Below are 9398 nucleotides of genomic sequence, written 5' to 3' on the forward strand. Positions count from 1 at the left end.
GTTCAGTTCTAGTTCAGTTCTAGTTCAGTTCTAGTTCAGTTCTAGTTCAGTTCTAGTTCAGTTCTAGTTCAGTTCTAGTTCAGTTCTAGTTCAGTTCCAGTACAGTTCGAGTTGTACATATAAAAGATAAACCGTACTGATAAACCTTCAAATCTTTTAATAGATTTTTAATTGAGTGGAAATGTAAATATGAATTTGTTTTTAGTAGATGATCTTGACATCACTATTAAAACAAGATCTTGATCGTGGAAGACATGTTGAAGATCTCGAAAAATGTGTCTATAAAGATTTATAGAATGGTTTAAGAAAAAGTAACCTTCCCCTAAGTTAAAAATTGTTTTTGATGTTTAATAAATACTTAATATCATCTTTAAACTATAAAATATTTTACTATGGCATCTCTCTAATCTTATAAAGAAATTAAAATATAACGACATTAAAAAATGCATAAAACTCATAAAATAAGAAAAAATCCATAAAATTAATGATAAAAACAATTGAATTGTAGGCCTCTGCAGGAAATAAGGTCGCCGCAGACTAAATGAAATGAGTCGAGTAAGTATTAAAAAAATGGTAATTTGAACCAGCAACTGTAATCAAATAAACATGATCGCTCTGGGAAAGAGATAGAATTCTTTACTCTCTCACTCTGACTAATTCCTAAATACTACTTGAGTGGCTGATTTTATTTATTTTTTCTAATATAAGTATTTTATGGCATTAACTATTAGATGATCAATAATAATTTTAACTTTGACTTTTTTCTTAATGTTTGTTACAAGAAGAGATAAGAGTTTTATGATTGTTGTAAAGTAGCAAAAGGGGAATAAACCCCTAAACATAAAAATGTATAAATAAAAAAAAGATGAGTTTTCTAAGTCTTGTTTTGAATCTTCTGCTTTAATACAGCTGTTTTCAATTCTAATGTGTTCTGGTTGTGTGTTGTTTTTTTTTTCTTTTAGAGTGGAGACGGACGGACGGACATTAAAAAATAATATTGTATGCATTCTTATCATTTCAATACTAATGTTTACTTTTTAACATTTAATAATGTTTTTTGTTGCACAATTTTTTTTGTTGTTTTAGGTCTTACAATGAGAATTGGTTGAGAGAGTTGAGGGAAAAAGGTTTATTAGATGTTCTTGTGTTATTTTTAAAATTTTGATGGATTAGAGTTTGTTTTTACGTTGTAATATTGCTTTCTTTGTCATGTCCAAAAAAAAACATGTTTGTTTTATCATTGGAAAATGATGATGGGTCTTTTTGAATTGTGATCATGATGGACACATTTGGATGGTAAAATAAACAAAGTTTTTAAATAAAAGGAAAAAATTGATTTATCACTTTTTATTTTATTTTTTAACCTATTAAGGAAACACTGAGAAAAATTATTTACAAATTACTACAAAAAAATCTACAAATATTTCATTAAAGAACGCTTCTTTAAATTCTTTAAGTTTTAGTTATATCAAGATGTCTAAGGTAGGAACAGGTTTTTTATATACCTATTTAATAATAACAAGATCGTATTTAAATGAATTTATATATTTCGTAAAGTTTATTCTATTTCTTAAAGTTAGTTTCAGATTATTTAACGATCTTTTACAGAAACTTTGTGAAGGTACGATCAGATTCTTTTTTTACCTTCAGTAATGACAAGATCGCCTTTAAATAAATTAAGCAAAAACAAATTTGCTTGTACATTTCATAAAAATATTTATTTCAGAAAATATCGTAGAGATCAAGATTACTTCACGATCTTTTACAAAAAGTTCGAAAATAGGAAACAGTTGAAATATTTAGAGAAAATCCGGAGGGCTTTTTAACTATAGAACTAGAACTGAACTAAAACTGAACTCGAACTGAACTAGAACTGAACTAGAACTGAACTAGAACTGAACTAGAACTGAACTAGAACTGAACTAGAACTGAACTAGAACTGAACTAGAACTGAACTAGAACTGAACTAGAACTGAACTAGAACTGAACTAGAACTGAACTAGAACTGAACTAGAACTGAACTAGAACTGAACTAGAACTGAAATAGAACTGAACTAGAACTGTACTAGAACTGAACTAGAACTGTACTAGAACTAGTTCAGAACTACAGAATGATTAGGCATCATTCCCTTTCCTTTTACGACCATAAACAACACAACATTCTCAATAATTTATGATTATAAAAACCATGATAAGTGTCAAGCATGAGCCTCGTGACATTATTCATCCCCTTTCGAAATAAAATTAAATCAAAAAGAAATCAAACCAAAATCCAACAAATGTTTTCATGCCCATGAAAACTTAAATCTCAGACACAAGGCAATACAATTTTAGTTAATCTCTAAATTACAATAAAAGGCACGATTAGCTGGGTTTTGTTTTAAAAATATAATTTTTCTTTAAAAAGAAAAATTCCTTAATTTTGTGTGTTATTTTTAACTAAAAATTTAAAAATAACTTGAAAATAATAAATAAAATATATTTAAAAATTATATTTAATTAATTGTAATAAAAAGCTTTAAACAACTTTAACTCTTAATGTTCACACTTGATTTTTATTGTTTTAATTAATGATTAATAAAAGAAAGACTAATTTTAAGTAGTTTAAATGGTAAATACAAAATTTTAACAAATACAAGAATTATATGAACAGCAACCCCATGCTGAGAAAAAACGATATGTTAACAAAGGCTGAGTAAAACCATAAAGAATTTTAACACTATTTATATAAACTTGTATACAAAATGTTTTCAAAAATACTACACAAAACACTTGAAGTTATATTTGTGTATTTTTATAGCATGCTATAAAATTTATTATATAGCATGCTATATAAAAATTCTATTTAATCATTATGTTGTAGCAACAAGAGCAGCAGCAGCAATTGCTTATCTGGCTAATTTGTATTAGTATGTGTTTAAAATTAGTTTACGAATGAGTATATCAAAACAGAAATGATTAAAACAAAACAAACATGAGTATTTACCGTAAGAGTGACGGACAGCTTTGAGTTTTCTCATTCTCTCGCTCTCTCTCTCTCTCTTGTTTCTATATATGAAAGGGTCGTTAAATTTTTGTCTGGATGTATATGTGACAGTGATGGTACAAATCGGTAACATGGTACTTTTCCCGCAATACTATTTGGGAAATCAACACATCAAGTTGTTTTAATTTCTAGCCCATATTTTTAGAATTTCAGGAGGAAATGGGCCAACAATAGCTTCAAAAAGCTGATACCTAGACACTAAAGTATTCTTTTCTAAACTTGAATCTGGCATCTGTTAAAACGTCTCACATGCGAGCCAAAATAGATTTGCAAACTATACAAATCAACATCTCAAGAAGTTGATGGGAAGAGCCCAAATTCATTCCAACTATACGACTCAACATTTCGAAAGGCTCATGTATAGAACAAATTCTGAGGGCATATACGATTCGAAAGTAAGTACTATAAAAACCAAAATCTCAATTCAATGAAAATCGGTTCATAATAGACCCCAAACACTTTCTTAACAGTAAATGATTCAAAAATTATGGAGTTAAAATAAAATTTGACAAAATGCTCTTTTAAGGATATTATTTAATTTTTCCAATTTCATACAGCTCAGTCCATATTAGACTCAAAACCCTTTCAACATCCCAACACCAAAAAATTATCCAAATATTTATATAAATACGAATATATGACAATACAATACACCATTGATACGTAACTAAAACGTGATAACAAATAGTATCGATCCAAATAGTATCGATCCAAAAAGACCCAAAAGTCCATATATATAGGACCGCCTTCCGAAATCCACTTGCAAAAAAAATCCCATAATTTGCACAGCTAGAAATAAAACACTTTTACTTGTTTATTTAAACAAAAAATCCACATTTAAAATATACCCTTTTGGTACCTTTGATTTCTTTCCCATAAACAGTACTATTCTCCCCCCTTGATCATTACTGCCTTTATAAGTATCAATGTGAGAATTCAATTTTAATTTAACATGTTCGCTAATGTGATGGTTTGTGGTCGTGTGGTGGTAGTTTCTAAAAATAGATTTGTATTGATGTTGCTAATTGTTTGTGAAGTGTGTATGTGCCCGGGTAGCTCAGTCGGTAGAGCATTGGACTTTTAATCCAAGGGTCCAGGGTTCAAGTCCCTGCTCGGGCGAGTTAAATTTTTTTTTAATTTTTATTTTTTATAATATTTTTTTAATTCTTAGTAAACAAATCGGAAGGTCTATTTCTTAAGTATATATTGCAGCATTTACGATCAAATGTGTGAGGCAATTATGTCGGAATATATCAATTTTTAAGATAATGTTATAATTCGGTTTGTTTGATTATTAAAAAGAACTGATCGTAAGTAAGGTTTTATGAAACTTAACCCTTACATCCAAAACTTTTTTCGAGATTTGTTCTAAAGAGTAATTGTTACATCAGACGGTAGTGAATAGATCTGTTGGCAATATATTTTTAAATCGGAAGCTCAAATTTGTAGGAACAAATGAGTGTGATAATTAGAGAATAGAAAATTACTTTGTCAAATCTGCAATCATACTCTTGCAAGATTTGAGATAACATTTAGGAAATAATACGACGAATGTTAACCTCGTAGACAATGCAATTTTTTGTTTGTCCAATTAAGTCTTAATATTTTTTTTTCGTTTTAGCCTCAAATGAGTGATTGGTGTGATGGTTCTGAGAACCCTTTTCTTCCTTTCCTCCAAAGTTAATGTAGTTTGATAACTGTTTCGAAATATTGATCAACTGTATCTCTTTAGGGGAGTGCATTGTCAAAACAGAGGGTTTATTGTAATACTTACTACTAAGGCACTACATGGATCTACCAAGAGGTTACTTAGTTAGTTAGTTAGAATGGAGGATGTTTAAACATTAAATCCGAAGAAATACACCTAGGCCTCTATCGGATCTGTAGTGCGCTCTTCAACCAGTGGGTCAGTTGTTAATCGAACCCGCCACGCTATTCTTTCTAAAAGAATCCAACTTCCGCATGATAAGATCACTTTACAAACAAGTTAAAGACAATCGTACATATATGGAATCCCGATTTCTTAATAAGGAAATCTATAAAGGATCTATTAGATCATATTTTCGATGAGTTCCTAGGGATAATATAAACTGAGATCTTTCAAATACCTTTCTTTTAGGATACATATTGTCTAATTTAAATATATTCTCGGACTTTCCTTAAAATGATTCGACCTGAAATCGAACCAAAGTTTCACATAATCTGGTACCACGGTAGTTCACAGGGGAGAATTTCGAACTTTGTCCTGTCCCGGTCCCTACGTTATGCATTAGATGGCTAGCGTCTATGCCCGAAATAGATTAAAAGACTGAAATGCACGATGAAATCTATATTTCGGAATAAGTTTGATGCAGTTGCCGAAAGACAACAGATCTCTTGCAGAGTAGTCACTGTGCTGTTAGACATTAGGAATGCGTTGCTGTCAAGTGTACCTGATACTGTATAGATGTAGGGTATGCGGGCCTTACCCACCCATATACCTAGAGAGAATGTCTCTAATGTTTTCACAGTGAATGTGACGGTTTAAATGGTGTTGGATGTACGGTATCTTATACAAATGGTACCTTCCTTATCATGATAAGTTCAGAGTATGCTCTTTTTATATCACACTTACCACAGTGTGTTCTCTATGAGTAAGAACTTATATTTACCGTATTGCATGGATTCATATTTGGGTCTACCGGTCATAGTTGATGTTGCCGAATCAACAGATATGATTCCATCTGTGTGATTGTAAATGGAAGTCATGTTTTAGCAATTGAAGAAGCAACACTTTTTAAAGATCAGATAGCTCAGCTATTTGAGCTATTCAAGTCTTGCAACATGGATCGACGGAACCATGTAAAAAGGAACTATAGTGTCTCATCTAACTGCTTAAGTATTTGAGTAATATGTTGCAACATGGACCATCTACAAATGGACGATGGTTTGTTGTACAACTGCTCATCCAGTGGTTGTATTAGTACCACGGTTCTATAAATCCGAAAAGACAGATGTTATCGTAAAGCCTTATATCCTTCTTCTGGGTTATCGTATAGCTTTTAGATCTTTCTCAATTTGTGTTCAAACTTTCGCCTTTGATGAACACATGTAGATTTTGACTTTATATCCTTTATAAGTTCCAATTGTATGTATATAGTTTCACTTTCTTTTAAAGTCTCGCCCAAGAGACATATATTTTAAATATAATTTTACTGCCATTTAATATTTCATTTAACTCCTCAGGTTAGTTGTTTAACTAAGAGTAACTTAACTTCATAATTGTCATAATTAATGTAATAAAAACCTCATAATACAATTAACTCAAACAGAAAATGTCATTAAATTTACTTACATTTCTCAGCAAATAGGTAAGAGAATCTATCTACCAACAGAAGTTTACATACAATTCCTACTATTAAACGTTTAACAACAAACAAACTATTTATTTGGATCGGTAACGAAATATTATTAAAACCCACAATAACAGAAATATCAAACAACCAACCAAACAAACCATGGGAAATTGCCAAAAGCTATAGATTTTGTATAATATTTCAAGGCATTATTTATACAAAGTTTGGATGTATGCTTGTTTGGCTGTGAAGACCCTATGGACTCTGTCTCACTCTCTCTCTCTCTGGTTGTTTAAATATTTCTTTCATATACAAGTCAAATATTAATAAAATTTTTGTATGACTGAGTGTAAATGAAGAAATCTATCAGAACAACTGAAAACAAATGAAAAGACCAGACACTATGTCCAGTAAATGTGTCAAGTTTGAAAATGTTGCAGATAATTTGCCAGTTTAAAAAGAGAGGAAGGTTTCCCTAAAGTAAAACTTAATGTTAATATGGTCGGCAAAATTTTTAATTTGGAGTTATGTTTCTTAAATGGTTTCATAAATTGAAAAGAACTTCGTTAATTAGAATTACTATAGAAATCTATTATTGATCTTCAATTTCAGCGAAATGGCCTTATGAAAATCTCATCAAACGATCGTTCAATAATGACGATCACTAAGGCAATAAAAGAAAACGATCAGTAATAATGTTTCACAATTCTTTTTCTAAACAAATTTACTTAACAAAACTTTGATCTTTTCACAAGATCATCAATTTGATGAAAATCTCATCAAACGATCGTACAATAATAACAATCACTCAGTAATAAAAGTAAAGGATCATCAATAATTTTATCGTTTTACAATTCCTTTTTGGAGACAAATTTGCTTAACAAAACTTTTGACAGATCGTGTCATGAGATTATCAGTTTGAAGAAAATCCATCAAATGATCGTTCGATAAGGACAATCACTCGGACAATAAAAGGAAACGAACAGCACTTATGTTATAAGTAGTTTCACAATTATTTTTGGAGACAAATTTACTTAACAACACTTTGATCGTTTCATAAGATCATCAGTTTGATGAAAAACTCATCGTACAATAATAACGATCACCCAGTATTAAAAGGAAATGATCGTTTTACAATTCCTTTAAAGAAACAAATTTTTGGAAGATCGTTTTATAAGATCATCAGTTTGATGAAAATCTCAACAAATGATCGTTTGATAAAAACGATCTTCGATAATGTTATCGTATCACAGTTCGTTTTTGAGACAAATTTACTTAACAAAACTTCGATCGTTTCATTAGATCATCAGTTGAATAAAAAATCTCATTAAACGATCAATTAATATGGACGATCACTTAGACAATAAAAGGAAACGATCTTCGATATTGTTATCGTTTCAAAATTCTGTTTGGAGACAAATTTAAATTTCTTTCGATAACAAATTTACTTAACAAAACCTCTAAAAGATTCGACATTATTTATTTAATGTTTAAATATTCGCCTTAGCATACCTTCCCTTTTTCTTCTGTTATTAAAACAAAGAATACACAAAATTTTAAACATAATTAACCATAAATTGATTATGGGTTGTAGAAAATACTACAACAGCACCAACAACAACCATAAATGACCATTTGAACTTCAAGTCTTTGGGTAAAGGTTTATTATTGAATGAAATGAAATTATGAGAACAACATAAGAACAGGGTTTAGCAAAAAAAGCTTAAATTATAGATCAGATTGTTTTTAAATTTGCACGATTATTGAATCTTGATCTCAATTATCGATCTCAGAAAGAGAGGTAGAATTTTTCCTGAGAAAACACTAATTTTTAAGAACATATTTCAAGATTAAGATTAAAAACGATCGATGTTGTTCGTCATGATAATCTATTCAATTGATCTGATCAATTCTCTTAGATGGAGATTCGCGATCAAATCATTTAATTTCAAAAACACATCTTAATCAAACACCCTGTTTTCCCAGACATTTCTTATGGAAATTGAAAAAAACTGAAGTTTATGAATTTACAAAAAATCCCCACCTTAACGAAAGAGTCAACAACTTGCAACACAACAAGTGTATGAGTAATCGCCTCTAGGCAATTATTAAGTTTCTTCTTTTTCAGAAAACAACAAAAACTAAACTAAGAAATGCAACAACATTAAGGAAACTTAATCTAAAACACATAACATGAAACTTTCATACAAAATACAAACATTCAAACATTCACCTTCTTCACTTACTGAGTGACGAACTTATAGACATCATCAATGTTGCTGCTTGTGGCATCAACACAAGGTATTGCTCATGTCAAAATATTGCTGCTGCCTGTCGTTGTTGTACATATTCGAACGATGACTATGTTCCGCCCTAAATTAACGTATTGTATATACGGATTAAGCCTGAGAAAATAACAACATTCATGCAACTAAACAGGAAATGGGGTGGATGCCAAACTGATTGAATCAACTTATTCACAACATTTTAAGCTTGATTGTAACAGCAATTTTAAAACTGTTAAGAAAAAGTGCACAAAATTTTGAGAAATTATGTTTTATGATTAAGACAACACTTATCCACCAACGAAAACATTAAAAATGTTGACAACATTTGAATGATGTTATTTAGAAATTTCTGACTCATTCAGTTTTGAGTGTGAGACATTAAAAGTAGTAAAAGATCTTTATGCTTTAAAGTTGCAGCAATTAAACTTTGAACAAAGCTAGTTCAGTATTCTTACCAATAAAATTTTCAAAATGATCAAAATCATTTATTTGAGAACTTACCTGAAAAGAGAGAAAATAAAAATTAAGTTAGAAATTTTATAATTAATAAATTTTACAAGAAAGCAGCAATTTAATAAAATTGTGCATGTACACTAGTCTAGTCTATAGTCTAGTCTATAGTCTAGTCTATAGTCTAGTCTATAGTCTATATTCTAGTCTATAGTCTAGTCTATAGTCTATATTCTAGTCTATAGTCTAGTCTATAGTCTATATTCTAGTCTATAGTCT

At 30.0% G+C, this 9398-nt stretch overlaps 1 protein-coding gene and 1 non-coding gene across 2 annotated transcripts in view; one reads left to right on the plus strand and one right to left on the minus strand.

Moving 5' to 3' along the window:
- Nucleotides 1-9398, minus strand: part of LOC111686627 (tyrosine-protein kinase Btk29A-like) — a 78309-nt gene that overhangs the window by 19565 nt on the left and 49346 nt on the right. The window lies entirely within an intron of this gene.
- Nucleotides 4093-4165, plus strand: Trnak-uuu. Its single transcript has one exon. It is a non-coding gene; the product is annotated as a tRNA-Lys (tRNA).

The sequence above is a fragment of the Lucilia cuprina genome, chromosome 2 (genome assembly GCF_022045245.1).
Source record: "Lucilia cuprina isolate Lc7/37 chromosome 2, ASM2204524v1, whole genome shotgun sequence".
Classification (NCBI taxonomy): domain Eukaryota; kingdom Metazoa; phylum Arthropoda; class Insecta; order Diptera; family Calliphoridae; genus Lucilia; species Lucilia cuprina.